The sequence below is a fragment of the Bombus huntii genome, chromosome 8, assembly GCF_024542735.1.
Source record: "Bombus huntii isolate Logan2020A chromosome 8, iyBomHunt1.1, whole genome shotgun sequence".
Classification (NCBI taxonomy): Eukaryota; Metazoa; Arthropoda; class Insecta; order Hymenoptera; family Apidae; genus Bombus; species Bombus huntii.
In genome coordinates, this window is record NC_066245.1 from 15,615,016 (window position 1) to 15,630,462 (window position 15,447).

The following is a 15,447-nucleotide window of genomic DNA, read 5'->3' on the forward strand; positions in this document are numbered from 1 at the left end:
ACACTTTTTCTTTTGTATATCCGCGACACGGAGATCGCTGTTACAAAGAAAATAGAATTTAGCGAAACAAAAAATTCTAAATAAGGAGAGATCCGTATTATTGTACCCTTGAATATAAATTTTATTTTGGCTTACAAGGTCTAGAAACAAAAGAGCTATAAATAGATTTCTGTTGCTGTTTCTTGTAGCCTTCAGCTAGAGCTACAAGATTAACTTTTTGGTAATGTCCTTTTTGCTATAAATATGATATCATAGTTTCTTCTATTGTATTGTAACACTGTAAGAGTGAGGATCTGGATCAGCATACACTATACCTGTACCTATACCTATACCTATACCTATACTTATTTCAATATATTTTCTATTACAAATTCATCCACTCGTTCCTCTATCAGTCAACCTCAACAAGGATTATCTCAAACTTTCAAGCTCATTCTCATATATGAGCTATTAGGAAGCAACTTTGATTAACTTTGTTAATTGCAAAGTATAAAAGAGTCATATTTCTACGGTTTAATACGTCAAAGATAGCAACTTTATCGTTTCTTCCGCATGCTGTTAAACACTTTTTCTTTTGGTGAAGGTTTCCCGATAAGAGGAAGCGATTATCGGAACAAGATCATCCTATTATCGAATTTAAAGATCTATATTTGACTCGCTCGAGGATGAACGCGGGGATGAACGTTTAAAAAATCGAACTCGTTTCAAGTGGCAGAGGTGTTGCCAGCTTCTCTTCGATCACCAACGGCGAAGCATTTACGTCAAAGACTGTATGACGTCACCCAATGAGCTAGAATGTCAGCTAAAAACGTTAAATGTTTAATATATTTTTTTTTCTGCAAATAAAAGTCATTTGTCTTCGAAGAAGGGAAAGATCGGTATTGAAATGTTTTGCGTTCTAAAACCTTTCCTTTACAGAGAAAACACAGAGCTGCCCTTTTGTATTGATCGTTTTCGATCTTACTACAAAGCTACGAAGAATTTCGCATCGAGGGAACGTTGAATAATATCTTCCAAATATCAAGATGTAGAACAAATTTTAAGATTACACGTACTCTATTCCCTCGAATGATGATTACAAGTATAAGCGCCCTAATTATTTTCACAATTAGAAATTTTTCATTTTATGGTGACAAATGATAATAGTTACCAAAGTAAACATAAATTTCATTCTACCACAGTTCTCCTATTTTCATTTATATTGAAAGTTATACCTTGCATCTCCTTATAGAAATATATTTTCTATAAAATTTTATAAATTAGACGTTATCTGTCTTCTAAACGTAGAATGGCAGGTTCTTACAAAGTAATCGCATGAAAAAAGTGTCTGTAAAACCAATGATATCTATCGATTATTAAAATCAATAGTTTAAATAGATCAATAGATGAATAATCAAAAGATCAATAGATTTATATTAAAATCAATCACACTTTGAGAAATACCTGCTCATAAGACATTGTAACTGTGACACGTACCTCTGATTATAAGAAAAAGACTCACAGAACGAGAATACCATAATATCTGCTATCTCCGAAAATATAAAGTTTGTCTTCACCTATAAATAGACAACTGGCACTTAGTGGATTAAGCATCGTGTTTTCAGCTATCCGATCAATAGATCTCTTACGTAATTCATTCTGTTTTCACGATCGTACCATTTTTCTCTTTTAATTATGCACTGCTCAAGTATATCAACTGCGTTGTAATTAATAAATCAAGTATCATCGGGGTCTCTTTAATTGTCACTCTTTGAATTAACAAGGATCAATTTCGTAATATTTCCCTGAAATATTAAGGCATGATCTTCTCATTCTACGGTCGAAGTTCGATCTCGAGGAAAGTAATGAATACATATCCTAACGTCCCACGAACGCGAAATCGCTTCTGTCAGCCGACAGCATAAAATGAATTCTTCGTGTAGGACGTACGTTTTCGTAGTATATTCATATAACTTCATTTCATCTTTATATCAAAGGTAATATCTCAAAATCTGCCAAATGTTTAGAGATTACACGATGTCGATGAACGAAACAATGACCATTACTATATCAGAAAGAGCTTTCTCCTTTTAATCAATTAAAGTTTGATCGAATTGGTGAACAATAATCCAGATGAATATTTATAGATGAATGGACAAATTATCACAAGGTAAACCACCGAGGTAGCAGTGCCTCGTTCGTGTTCCGTTAGATCTAACAACAATACTACGGACGCAGTTCAATTAAGAAATTAAGCCTCGAGTATGAAAATTGAACGATCATTGAAATAACGATTGACATGTAACGTCGCCCAGAAGCCAGGAATCCCGTCGATCTCAGGATATGCGTATAACACCTGGTCATGCGATAGCAGTGAGAATAGACAGTAGCCGGATTCCCACCCGTGAGATATATGAATCATAGTGAGGAGGTAAAGATCCCAGTCCTTTAGTGAGTAAGTCAGTCTGTATTTTGCTATTGAAGTGTAACTTCGCCTTGTGAATAAAATATACGAACGGGCTATTGTTCATTCTCTTTTTTTTTATATTATATATGTCGGGTTGTCATTAGGATTTTTTTTTTTTTTTTTTTATTTATTTGTTGAAATTACAATCAATTCTCGCGTTGAGAATTTTCAGTAATTTTTCTGGCGTGGCGCAGTGACATGGCTGTTTATTTACAATAAGATTAGGATTTGAATCACGAAATGTTTCTTCATTTGAATTAGCCATTGTTTTACAAAACAGAGAATATATTTACACGAATAAACAAGGTTTTACAAAATATTATGAATAATGAATTTTGTAAATGATATGATTAATTAACAAATGATAAATTAAATTATTAATTATATTAAAGAATAATAAGTTTTATCGAACAATAAAAGGAACGAATAATATATCTTACGAATTACTAATTTAACGAATAATGAAAATCAACGATTGATAAATTTACAAATATTAAATTTAATTTACGCTATAAACAATGATCCGGGGTTCAAACGAATCCACGGCCAACGGGAATACTTTAAACAATTTTTATAACACAAAAATACGTTTGCTGAATCACTCGGTAAATTACTCGATGTATCACTTTCCAAGGCAATCACACGAATGAATATCTGATTAAAATCTTTTTCGTTATACGACTGCATTTGTTTGTTATATTCTCGCTGGAAACATCGAGAAGGTTCCAATCGTTGTTGCTAGGCAATATCTGTCAAAAGTTTGTTGTATACTCTTTGGAAACATCGAGAAAGATCCAAACGCCGATACTAGGCAATTTCTGTCTTCATCAAGCAAAACGTTTATCCCGTGACCGTGGCTACGTTCAGCGACCAGTTGTCACCTCGAACCCACTTTCGCTTTTCACAAATGTTAAACAATTACAGATGACAATTACTTAATTACAGTTACGATAAAATCTAGGCTAAAGCATTAAAAGGCTTCCTCAAAATTGCATAGGGAAGGCTCCGGCTTTTCATTTCATCTCCGACATATATATATATATTACCTCGTCATTTATTACGTGACAGACACAACGACGATCAAAAAGGCGATCATTGATGTAACGACGATCGATCGATGTTACGATATTTAACGAAGCAAATATTATCGATGAACGTTGACACATAGCATGGTCAAAGAAGATTAGGGAGAATGGGTTGGAAGATCCTGCGGTCGAGTGTAAGTACACGATGACACACGTCGTACCATCGGTAGTGTTTCTGCGATGTCAGCTGAGGTACTCTTGGCCAAGGCACATTGAGAAGTACGGTCGGATGTGGAGGAACACCGGTCGGGCTTAGCTTGCCGTTGGAGAAGCGTTTCGAGGCAGCTGGAGACGATGCACGATAAGCACGCCCGTTCCTCTTTCTTCTGACCTCACGCCGTTTTTCATCCCCCTCCTTCACCCCGCCCAGCCGAAACTCTACCCCACCGACCGCCTGTCTATTATTTTCGACCGATTGCCAATTGTCGTGCAACTGCCGACGTAGCTGCTCCTGCTGGAGAATTCTGGTTCGCCGGAGAGTAAGGTAACAGGACTCCTGGAACTATCGTTGCCACTCGATCCTCCAATTTTCGCTTTTCGTCGCTCAACATTCTATCTTTTCTCTCTCTCTCTCTCTCTTTGATTTCATTCAGTGACGTACCTGAAGTGGATTTTAGAAGAGACAGATCTATACAGTGGCTATAAAAAGTACCTTTTCACCATTATATTTTTCATATATTTACATACTAATTGGTTAAACCGTCTACCAAATTTCGTATCGATAGTACTCTTACGACTACGAAAATTTATGCATTACGAAAGTATACAGAACTCGATAAAAAATAATGCTTCACGAAAGAAACGTATATGTAAATACTTTTTGTAGCATTTTTAAGAGAATAGGTCTTCCGATGATGGTATACGGGTACAATTATTAGGCGTGTGATAGAGATAACGTTATGAGATTGCATGGTTGATACAAAGTATCGTAATCGCTTTGTTTCGTTCTATGTGTAATATGTTGAATATTCTGTCGATTTGTTCCCTGTGGATTGCTTTGAGACTATATCTCAATCTTTATACAAGAACATGCTCTCTTTGTCAAAATTAAGGTACTATAAGTAATTGTTGATACTGACATACAAGACTGATCGTGGTAATTTACTAGAGAATTATGACATACCAATTATCGGAACTACTTAAAGGAAAACATTTCGGAGAAAAGCAATAATTGATCGACGATCGAATTAATAATCGGCGATGGCCGATGACGCGCAAGATCACCCCGTTTTCTCGAGATTTCGAGGTCGATCACGTCCTCGTCCCAGAAACCCAGGGATGAGGATGCACTCTCCGTTTATCCCACGGAAAACGGCATACTCGGCTACTTGAATTAATTATTTCGGTGCGTCAAACATTTGACATTTTTTTAAGTGCTTATGCTTGTGAGCTTACATAATCAACAGAAACAATCTCGTAATAGTGATTCAACTTTTTCTATCATAATCTGTCTCTGCTTAAATCTTTCAAGTTTGTTGGTTATGCTACTATTTTTCATTTATTTTATTTTCGGTTTAAGCATATCAAAATATATTTTTGTCAAATTTATATTTCACAATGAAATAGTAAATGTCCTATCAATCATGCGAAACGATAAAAATGATAACAATCGAGATCACGCGTTAAATTTTTTTAACCATTTTTTATTACCTGTAACTACGTTCTCGGGTGTCTTCGCGATATAAGCTTCCTGAAAAGACGTGTTTCAAAAATGGAAAGTTCGTGCTTATCGTAAGTTCGGTAAAGAAAAAAGAAATGCTTGATAATAGTAAATGCTTTAATACATACTTATCTTAAATAAAGTATTCGTATCTGAAATTGAACGAGAGCACTTAGTGTGAAGACCTGGAAACAGTGACACGAAATAAACAGACAATAAAAGTCCAAGCACACGACAACCCTGTTCAGCCTTAAGGATTTATAAAACACAATTTGCGCGCAATACAATCAGTTCATTCGACAAATTTATCGTGAAATTTCGATAATATTAACATCTAGAAAAAATAACAGAAATAAAAAGAATTCGCACTTCCTTCTTTTCTGTCTTCGTTTTTAACCATTTCTAACGCGATTCGATTCAGACTCGATCTTCCGAATATGCTTGTACAATTAGGAAAAAGACTGATGAATTCGTAAAAATCGTCCTCGTACAAATAGTCTCGCGTGTTTGATTAAGCAGCCTACCCGTCTCTGAAACGAAATAACGAATGTTTGTCCGTGACATCCATTCTTCTTCCACTATTTCTGTCTCATTGCAACGAACTATCTCAGTTCGTTATACCGAAAGATAAATATTTCCACGAACATCGAGTGTGATTGTGTCTTACGCAATTGTACCATTAAAAACGTGTACGTGACCCTTCCAGATTTGAAAAACCTGATCAACATCGATACGATGATCGAGGGAATATCGTTAAAAAATTCCAGCATAATTGCGAGTGTTTATATATTTATAGGAAATTTAAAGATGAAAAAATACACACAATATACAAAAATGTATAAAATATTCAAAGTAAGGTATTCGTTACGATATAACAACTTCTTTATGATATTACTTTCCATTTCTTTAGTTACGTTCGTGTATTATATAAACATTTGCCCTCTAATAGTTAGATAAATGAAATTCTCCTTGCGTATAATGGACACAGTATGAAATTTATACTGAAAAGCAAACAAAAAGATAACAGTACAATAGGTTACTATACGTATGATAGTCTGATGGTCCGATCTACCGAACAAATCTCAGGTGAAGATTCATGTCTGGAAGAATCGATGGACAAAATTATAACTTGCAGCGATGGTGCTAACAAACATTTATATTATCATACAAAGAAATGCGTATATCGTATTCTTAAACGTGTAAAACCAAAAAATTGACCGTCCAAGTGAAGATCCCCGTTTTCTTCTTGACTTTATCTTTGTACTCTGCAAGCGTATTACTATTATTAATTTGGTAACTCGTGTGTATTGAACGCTTCCTCCAAACATCGACATTCGTACCACCAAAAGACATGGAAATGCACGTTGATTTTAAACGACTCAAAATCTTAATTTTTGCTTCAAGTATTTAAAGACGTTGATTTACAAGGGGAGGCAATTCGTCGATTGGTAGTACGAAAGATAAAAGCATACAGTGAATCTATTGAGTTTCATACATACACGTATCTGCTTGAGATTTAATTCCTGTGACTTACGACACACCGAATCCAAGTATTCGCTCAATAAACTTACTTTATCACGGCACAGCGTTATAAATGATCGTTAGCATTACGTTTGTGGAAACACAGAAATATCGATTACCTCGTGATATACAGTATGGACCGAATGTATAATGGAATAAGAAAGAAGGAATGTTTTTGATAAAATCTATTGAATATGGTAATATTTGAGGAAAATTATCTCCCAAAATCGTAAGCTAAGTTGAATTTTCGTTAAATTTCAAAGTTTAGAAATCAATTCTATAAACAGTACTATTATCGACAGGAAGATTTTCTTTCGTTTTTCACGAGAGACACGATCTTATCCTTTGGACTCTATTGCCGTTTCTCGGTCCATTCTGTATAGCTTTTCTGAAACTTCCAATAAATTTCTGCTAAACACAAAATATTTTTCGATCGTTGGCACTTTTTAGAGGTAACATTAAAGAAATGCGGAATGGAATCAAGCCAAGAAACGCATACCATTTTCTTTGCAACCTCTCGAAATGCAATCCGTCGATAAAAATTAAATGTGAAAATCGCTAAAAAAAAGAAAGGTGAACGGAACATGTATTAAATTTCGAAGAAATCATTGGTGGACATGCTACGGCAAAATAGCTGTTCATCATTCTCTTCGTCGGATAAAAGCCACGCTGCAAGCGAAGTCGAGAAGCATTCGAGAATTTCAAGCTCGTTCCTTCATGCGCTTATATGCCACTAAGAAAAGTCCGACGATATTCGAACAAACGGATAAGTTAGAACAAAAACGTTGAACAAAATACGAGGAATATTCAAACACATTCCGTTTTGTTTCGCTAACACGTCAATGCTTAAAACCTTCGTTCGTTAACACAAGTCGCAAAAATCCTCGCGATCTCACGTAAAAGTTTTATAAAAATAATTATTGTCCTCGTAAGTTTTAATTTCTCGTGTCTAATTAGCGAAGATCTCCCGGAATTTCTGCTCGATACGTCCAATTAAAGAAGCAAAAAGAATAATATCGACTCAAAAATCTGAGAATCTCGCGTAATAGGTCAGTCGCAGAAAGCCTATGAATGGGAACTTAAATGAGAAACGGCTACACTTACTTATATAACTCTCTTAAAGCTCTCTGTTAGATTAACACGTCCAGTATCCGAGATTTAACTTGACTGAAACTGGCCCTTGCGTCAGAAATATGGGTCGTTCAGAAGACACGTTGGTCAATCCCATAAATCGAAAAGCGATGCTGTTACAAATATGAATCATTTGTTTCTCGGGAATTAAATATTAAGCGCGTACTTATGTAACGATATTGAGAAAGTAACATAAAATAGAGTTAATTAATTAATTTGATTTCTCAGATTCATATATTATTTGAAATTTCATACATCCTTGTATACGGCGTATATCGTAACTTATTGTTAACGAATTATGAACGTGTTAATCGTTAGTAAAATGCGGATATTTATGCATTTATCAGAAATATGAATGATGCAAAAATGTACAAGAAGAAATGCAAATTCTAAAAAAATCAAAAGTATGATGCATATTGCTGCATTTAAAAAATAGAACATTATTTCATTCGAGTTGAAATTGTTTGTCTGTATCTGTAAAGACATGAATCTGCATAAAGATCCGCGGCGTAATCGTTAGCTATTAGCTATAGATTTCGATCGGCCGATCTCTTGACAGAACGTTCACGTGACCCGGATACGATATTAGACAATATAATTCAATGACCGTCATTTGCTAATGTGCATCGCGTATCGGAGCTTGCGAACTCGCTTATGATCCCTATAAAAATGAATCTCTCAACGACATGAGACGACGTTTTAGAAAGTAAAAGGTAGAAAAATATATTGCATACGCCGCTTTACCCGTTTCTCTGTGATCTCGTGCCGTGAGCAGATGTGTCCTTGGAAAGCTTTCATTCTGCGTCCTCTGTATTCTTCTATTTTTCACCTCTGACACTTCGTTCACCCACCGCGGATACACGCTGAGCTTTGTAGAAACTTACGGTAAAAGGGGAATGCGAATTTTTTAACAGTCTCTACGAAGCTTTCTACGTTCTCTTATCGTGTTTTTCTCATCACATCGTTCAATCCGTCGAATTTTCAACGTTTCACACGACGCTCTTTCGCGTTATACTGGCTCTGAAATATCGATGGACCCCTTTCGCTTATGCACCGCTTCCGGAGATTCTATTTTCTATTTGTACTTTACAGTTTACGCTAACACTATCGATCGAACATTCTTCGATCATACTTTATTCTTTAACGATGCTAATTTATACTGAAACCACATAAATACAAGAAAATCGGTACATAGAAGTGGATTATTATTCGTGTATGATAAACATAACTGTAGATTGCTAAATAGAAATTGTGCCCTTTTGATATATAATTTTGTCAGAATTGCTCATTAGTTTGTCGAATTTGGAAATATAAAGTGGTATGAGATGCATTGATCTTGGCACAGTATCCTGGGATAAGACACCAGTGCTGATAGATTATTCTAGTATAAGATATGTTATCGCTTATTATTACACAGTAGACAGCAAACGGGAAAGAAAATCTGCAACTTTCGATTCAACTAGCCGCATCAACGATAAAAGTTATTTACCAAAAGGATACAATTTACAGCAAGATCGTATAATTTGCCTACGATAATCCAGATATTAATGCAAGAAATGAAACTATTCTTTTTCTAGATTACGCTTTTCTGTAACCAATGAGAAAAATCAAAACGAAGAGTACGGGGTCCATCGCGCTGCAACACGGTAATAAACTCTTCCCAACAGACAGAGCACCACTTTCATTCTACGCGACTACGACACATTCGAATAAAAAATCTCGCTTATTAGATAAACTCCTTCCACTGTTGCTTCTTCGCGAAACTTCTCCTTGGTCCTTTTCTCTCTACTTTTCGAATCAAAACTTTCGAATCCAAAATTTGAATCTCTTCGTTAAACGTCACGCTCGCAGTAAAAGCAACACTCGAAGGGTCATCGTGGCTGATCAACTTCGTGCTACATTGCTTTCTCGAGTCCGGAAGATGCAGATCGCGAGCACGATTTCTGAATAATTTGTTCCTTTACTGTTATATCGTTTCTTTTTTGCACGAACCTGAAAAGAAGCGGCCACCGAATCGTTTCGTTGTCGAATAATCGACCGAAACACCGAAAGAGGACGAGAGATTCGCTTTCGCTAGCACACTCTTGTCGTTCTTTCGGAACCAAGGAAACTTTGTTAAACCCTTGTGTCCTGTCAGAGCGAATTCTGAAAACGTTATGCAGTGATTCTTTCCGTTTTTCTCGTTTTTTTTTTTTTTTTTTCTTTGCCATTTCTTCTTTTTATTCGGCTGTTTTTTCTCTATCTTTCAGACGTGCTACACATTTACAAACGCGCTCTCGATTTGGACTTTTACACGACTTTTACAGGTGGATCGATGTAAAAAAAGGGAATGGTTTCAAAAGAATCGAAGGAAATCGACAGATAGAGAAAGATACACGGCTCTTTCGTTTCTGGCCGTTCGCACGATACAGCATTCTCCGCATTCTTTCGCATAAAAGCAACTCGACCATTCGTGTATAAACTGATCTCGTTTGTACAAATGTGTGACTACACTCTGTTTTCTTTGTTTCTTATCTTTTTTTTTTTTTTGCTTTTTTTCTTTTTTTCCCACTGTTCAACAATGTTTCTCGGTGTTTTTTCTTTTCTTTTTTCCTTTTTTATAAAATGTCTCGGTTTCCTTTACTTTTTTTTCTTACTTCCTCTTTTAAATATTCGTACTAAAAATTGGTCATCGAACGATACGAGAGGCAGTCATTGGATCTTCTCCTGGATACAAAATCCTCAAATGTAACAAGAAAAATCGAAAAAAAATTGAAAAGCAATTGAAAGTTAAAGCAAGAGAAAAATTTGTATAAACGTTCATGAGGTTACTATCAATCCTCAAAATGATCAGAGAAAGAAACGAGAGGAACCTCTTTGTAATAGAAAAAAATGCGCCATGACTGCAACTCGTATAGTGGCATGAAACTAAAAGATTTGAACGATAACCGTAACACGTCCCAATACCCTCACATTTGGCGCGTACAAAGGCTAAAATTGTTATCAATAAAAGAAGAAATGCATTGATTAAAAGATCGAAGAACATTTTTCAAGCTCCGTAATAAGCAGCAAATCTCGTTATATATGTATAGTGATAACAATCGAATCTCGCGCTTACGCTTAAAGAGTATAAAATGCAATTATATCCTTTTTTTTTTTTTTTTGTTTGCTTTACCACTGGAAGTAGAATATTTTTTCTTTTTTGCTTACATTCGTCATTCGGTGGTTACCAAAAGCTACGTAATATACGAAGATACGATTAAAAACGGTCGGTTATCATACGTAATTATCCTTATGATATAAAACTTTCAAAAAAGGAAAGAAAAGAAAGATTTAGCGATTTTATATCACCTCGCATATGTTTTTTTTTTTTGCTTTTTCTTTTTTTTTTTTCTCTTAGTGTTCTAGAACAGCATGTGCCATTCAAGAACGAACAAAAATAACGCTGTTTGCTCCTATGCCACTGAATTTTGTACAATCTTATACGATGCACTGACCGAAGCGTTTCATGGCCGGAAAGAAGAAACAAATTTATTCGACTCCGTTTATCACTTTCCTTTCGGCTTATCTATCGCATATCTAATATCGTACGAAAATAGAATACTTCACGCGTTGTAAAATTGATATCGTGTCTCGTGTAAGCAGACTTTTTTCTTCTACACCTGGGATTCTCAAACTATCATAATTTCCAGCACGATTGCAGAATATTTTTACAGAAAATTGTTCACCACCGAAATTATTTTCATAGGAAATTTTGTCATCACAATTTTCAGCATTTATTTATTTCAGTATTACTCTGAGTTTTATATGACTGTAACACTGAGTTTTTTTTTAGAAATAAATAAAGTGATCTTAGAATGCCTTTTTATACGAACGTAACGAAGGATCGCAGATATTTGAATTATTATAAAGAAGAATAATAATTCGTGACAGTTTCGGAAAGCCCGTTGTAAGTCTTTCGCATAGTGCTCATCTTTTTCTTTAACTCACTCGATACTATAACAGTCATCAATTATTTATTATATAAAATAAAATTAGCCTGAAGAAAATATCGTCCTTCGTCGAAACAGAAAACATATTCGTGAATGTAATGGATACATTTGTTTAATTATCATGGTCTGTTCTTTATCAATAAACGTGTTAACAAATTCTATAGTCAATTCCATTCCAATCGCTAAAGGATCGATCGAATTAACAGATCTATCAGAACAGTCAAAAGTTCGAGCAAGATACGTACCTATATATTAGGTGATCCCATAAGTTCGTGCCGACTTTTGTGTATACATTTCATGCGTCGATTTATAAACATACGGCGATAAGGGGCCAATGCACTTGAGTTTAGGTGATCGAGAACAGGCTAGAGCAGATTTTCGTGGGTATAAGATCGTAATATAGCGAACACGGTGACTTCTAACGGTAAAAAATCACGAGTGAAATGCGTATCCATTTTCGACATCTCATGTTATATGAATTTCAGAAAGGAAGTTCTGTAACGATTGCCACGAAAAACATATGTGCTGTTTACGGAGAAAATGCGCTTTCATCTCGCACCTGTAGGAAGTGGTTCCAACGTTTTAGAGCTGGGAATTTCCGTTTAGAAGACGAGGGACGCTCCGGGCGTCCTCCTCGGACAGACGAAGATAAAATTCGGGATCTTGTTGAAAAACCACGAAGTTTGACAGTTCAAGAGATGTCAAATGTTCTGAAAATACCTAAGACAACGATTCATAGGTGTTTAAAAAAAATGGGGATGGTGTCAAAGTTGAACGTTTGGGTGCCCCATGAACTTACGGAACGGAACCGTCTTGAACGAACGACAGCGTGCATGTCATTATTTGCGCGTAATAAACACGAGCCATTCCTTAAACGCCTGGTAACTGGTGATGAAAAGTGGATACTTTACGAAAACCCTGAACGGAAACGTAGCTGGTCCCAACGAAATTCAGCCACCTCAACGCTGTGCAAAACCAAGGTTACATCCATGTAAAGTTCTTTTGTGTGTATGGTGGGATTATAAAGGAATACTCTATTTTGAACTTTTATCTAGTGGTGATACCATTAATGCAGATGAAAATTTTGCACTCAGTTAGAAAAATTAAGGGAAGCACTAGCTGAAAAACGACCAGGTTTAGTGAATAGGAACAACGTTATCTTCCATCACGACAACGCTATTGTCGCGAAAAGCGTTACAAAAAAATTGTTTGAATTTAATTGGGAAATTTTACCACATCCCCCATATTCCCCAGGCATTGCCCAATCTGATTACCACCTGTTCAGAGCATTACAACACTTTTTAGTAGGTAAAAAATTTGAAAATATCGACATTCTCAAAAATAGCTTAGAAAATTATTTTAAAGAAAAACAAGAGAACTTTTATCGAGACGGAATAATGGCCCTACCAGAGAAATGGCAAGAAGTTGTACAACGAGAGGGGGATTACATTTTTTCGTGAAACTGAAAGGTATGTAAACGATCTTAACATATATAATCGCTCGAAAAACGGCACGAACTTATGGGATGGCCTAATAAAACCCCGTGGAATATTTTCACGATAATCGCTTAAACCTTTCCTGGTCCTATCGTCGACCATAGATGAGTACTTCTGTTCCAATCTAACGGTACAAGTCGACGAATTAATCTATTAAAAAGATAGAAAAATACGGAAACCCCAATTTTAATGAGAAAGCGATCAACGTATACAAATAAGTAAAATTCTAAACCCTAGTTGCATCTTATCTAAGTGTTAAAAATTATCCTCGAAGTTTCTTCTTTCCAAGCGAACGCCTCGGTCGACTCGCGTTTTCTCTATAGTCCCTCTAAGAAAGTTCGAGGTAAAAAGAAATTTGGTTACCGCGCGAGTGTCGCGTGCAGATTTTTTGGGAGAGGGAGGAGAAAGCTCGCAGAAATGGCACAGCGGTATACTTCCTTTTGTTGTTTCTTTAGTTATCCTTTTCCTTTTTATCTCCGCAAGTCCCCGGCTTGTTTGAGCAGAAAATCGGAATTACTTGCAGTGGCACAGAGCCAGTAACGATTCTCGTACGATTTATCTGAGACAGCGCAACCATTTCGGTAACAGGGCTGCGCATCTCAAATAATCTCAAATGGATCCGCTACTATCACCAGGAAAGACCATCATGTTTTCAGCACCATAGGAAGGTGTTGGCGAACCCCTTGCATCCAGGGAAGCTCTGCTTGCCGAACTAAAGCTACTCGAACTTAGGTCCTCGTAACTGGCAACCGATTGGCTACCACCTGCAACAGATAAAACCAATTTTTTTTTTTCACGTCTTCATATCGATTGATTTTACGGTCATACATTTGCTGATTTATATGTTTCGCCTAAACATTCATTTTTATCATTCTAAAATATTTAGAAACACCGATCACCGGCGACTACCGTAGCAATCAACGTGTTAAAGAATGTTGGAGTTGTATTTCGTATATAATGGAAGATCTCAATTTGTTAAACAGGAAACAATAAGAAAATTCGTAATTATCATTTTATTAAAATCAATTTTCTGAGATCTATTTTCGTAATCGTAGTTCTATCGTTTATTCGTTAGTGGATTTTTACTTACTAGAATTCAAATTTTATCTCATGTAATATCACGATTAACGTGTATTTTGTACATGCTTGCTTTAGATAACTAATCGACACACACGCGCACACAGTGCGTTTACATTCAACATTGAATTACGGATTCTCGAATTTCTTCTTACCAATGGTGACACAAAAATCAGGAAAGACAAAATTGTTGTATGCTGAAAAGCGGATAGCTTCCGAGAATGAAGCAGACTAAGCGTGGGTGTGACGCTAATATTTTTATTTCTGTCGTATTCTTCTGTGCTCTCCCCTATTATAAATCTAGTAATATCGAATTGCTCCTTTTCGTAAATAAAGATTCTGCGTATCAGTTTATCTTTGTTATACTTCTCTTTTTGTTCACAATTATCTTTAAAAACAATTACATACATACATATATGCATGTGTATCGTGCACTTTACATTACAATAAATCTTTTCCCCGGGCATTCGAATCTCAACCTCAACTATTCGGCATTTTTCGTTTTTCCCTCATTCCTTCTTTTTTACATTCTCACATACGATCCGTGTATTCACGTACGATGAAACTGACCGTTAGATTCAATTAGGTAAAAATATACAATAAAATCGCTAGACGCATTAAATACGCAATAGATACAATTCAATCATATGATATCTCTTTAGCGTGAAAATTTGTCTGAATCGCTATTGATCGTCTGATGGATCGTAGGATATTTAGAACAGGTTGAAACATTAATCACTGTTATCACGATTAATCCCAAAACTACCAGAATGTTCAAAATTGGCAATTCGTGTTCTTTTTATAGAAATTTTGTAAATTCATTATCGTGCCTGTTTGCTTTCTCTTTGACACAAATTTTATATTTTAGTCTTGGGTAATTCTGGCGTTGATCTTTATCGTTTATTGTGCTCTGTAATATAGCAATCTATTGAAATGGGATATAATTTTATGAGGAAGAACAGATTTACATGTGACTTAATGCAAACTACTTTCTAGCATGTTTCGCATCTTATTTTATTATCTTAAATTTTCATAAATATTTGCGCAGTGATCAATGTCC

General features: G+C 35.6%; 1 protein-coding gene across 1 annotated transcript in view; it reads left to right on the top strand.

Moving 5' to 3' along the window:
- The first annotated feature begins 203 nt into the window (after positions 1 to 203).
- The window catches only part of LOC126868702 (uncharacterized), a 39,945-nt gene continuing 24,701 nt past the window's right edge, over positions 204 to 15,447 (top strand). Inside the window, exon 1 of the mRNA XM_050624490.1 lies at positions 204 to 220. The gene's annotated coding sequence lies outside the window, so the exon portion shown is untranslated. The remainder of the gene's footprint in view (positions 221 to 15,447) is intronic.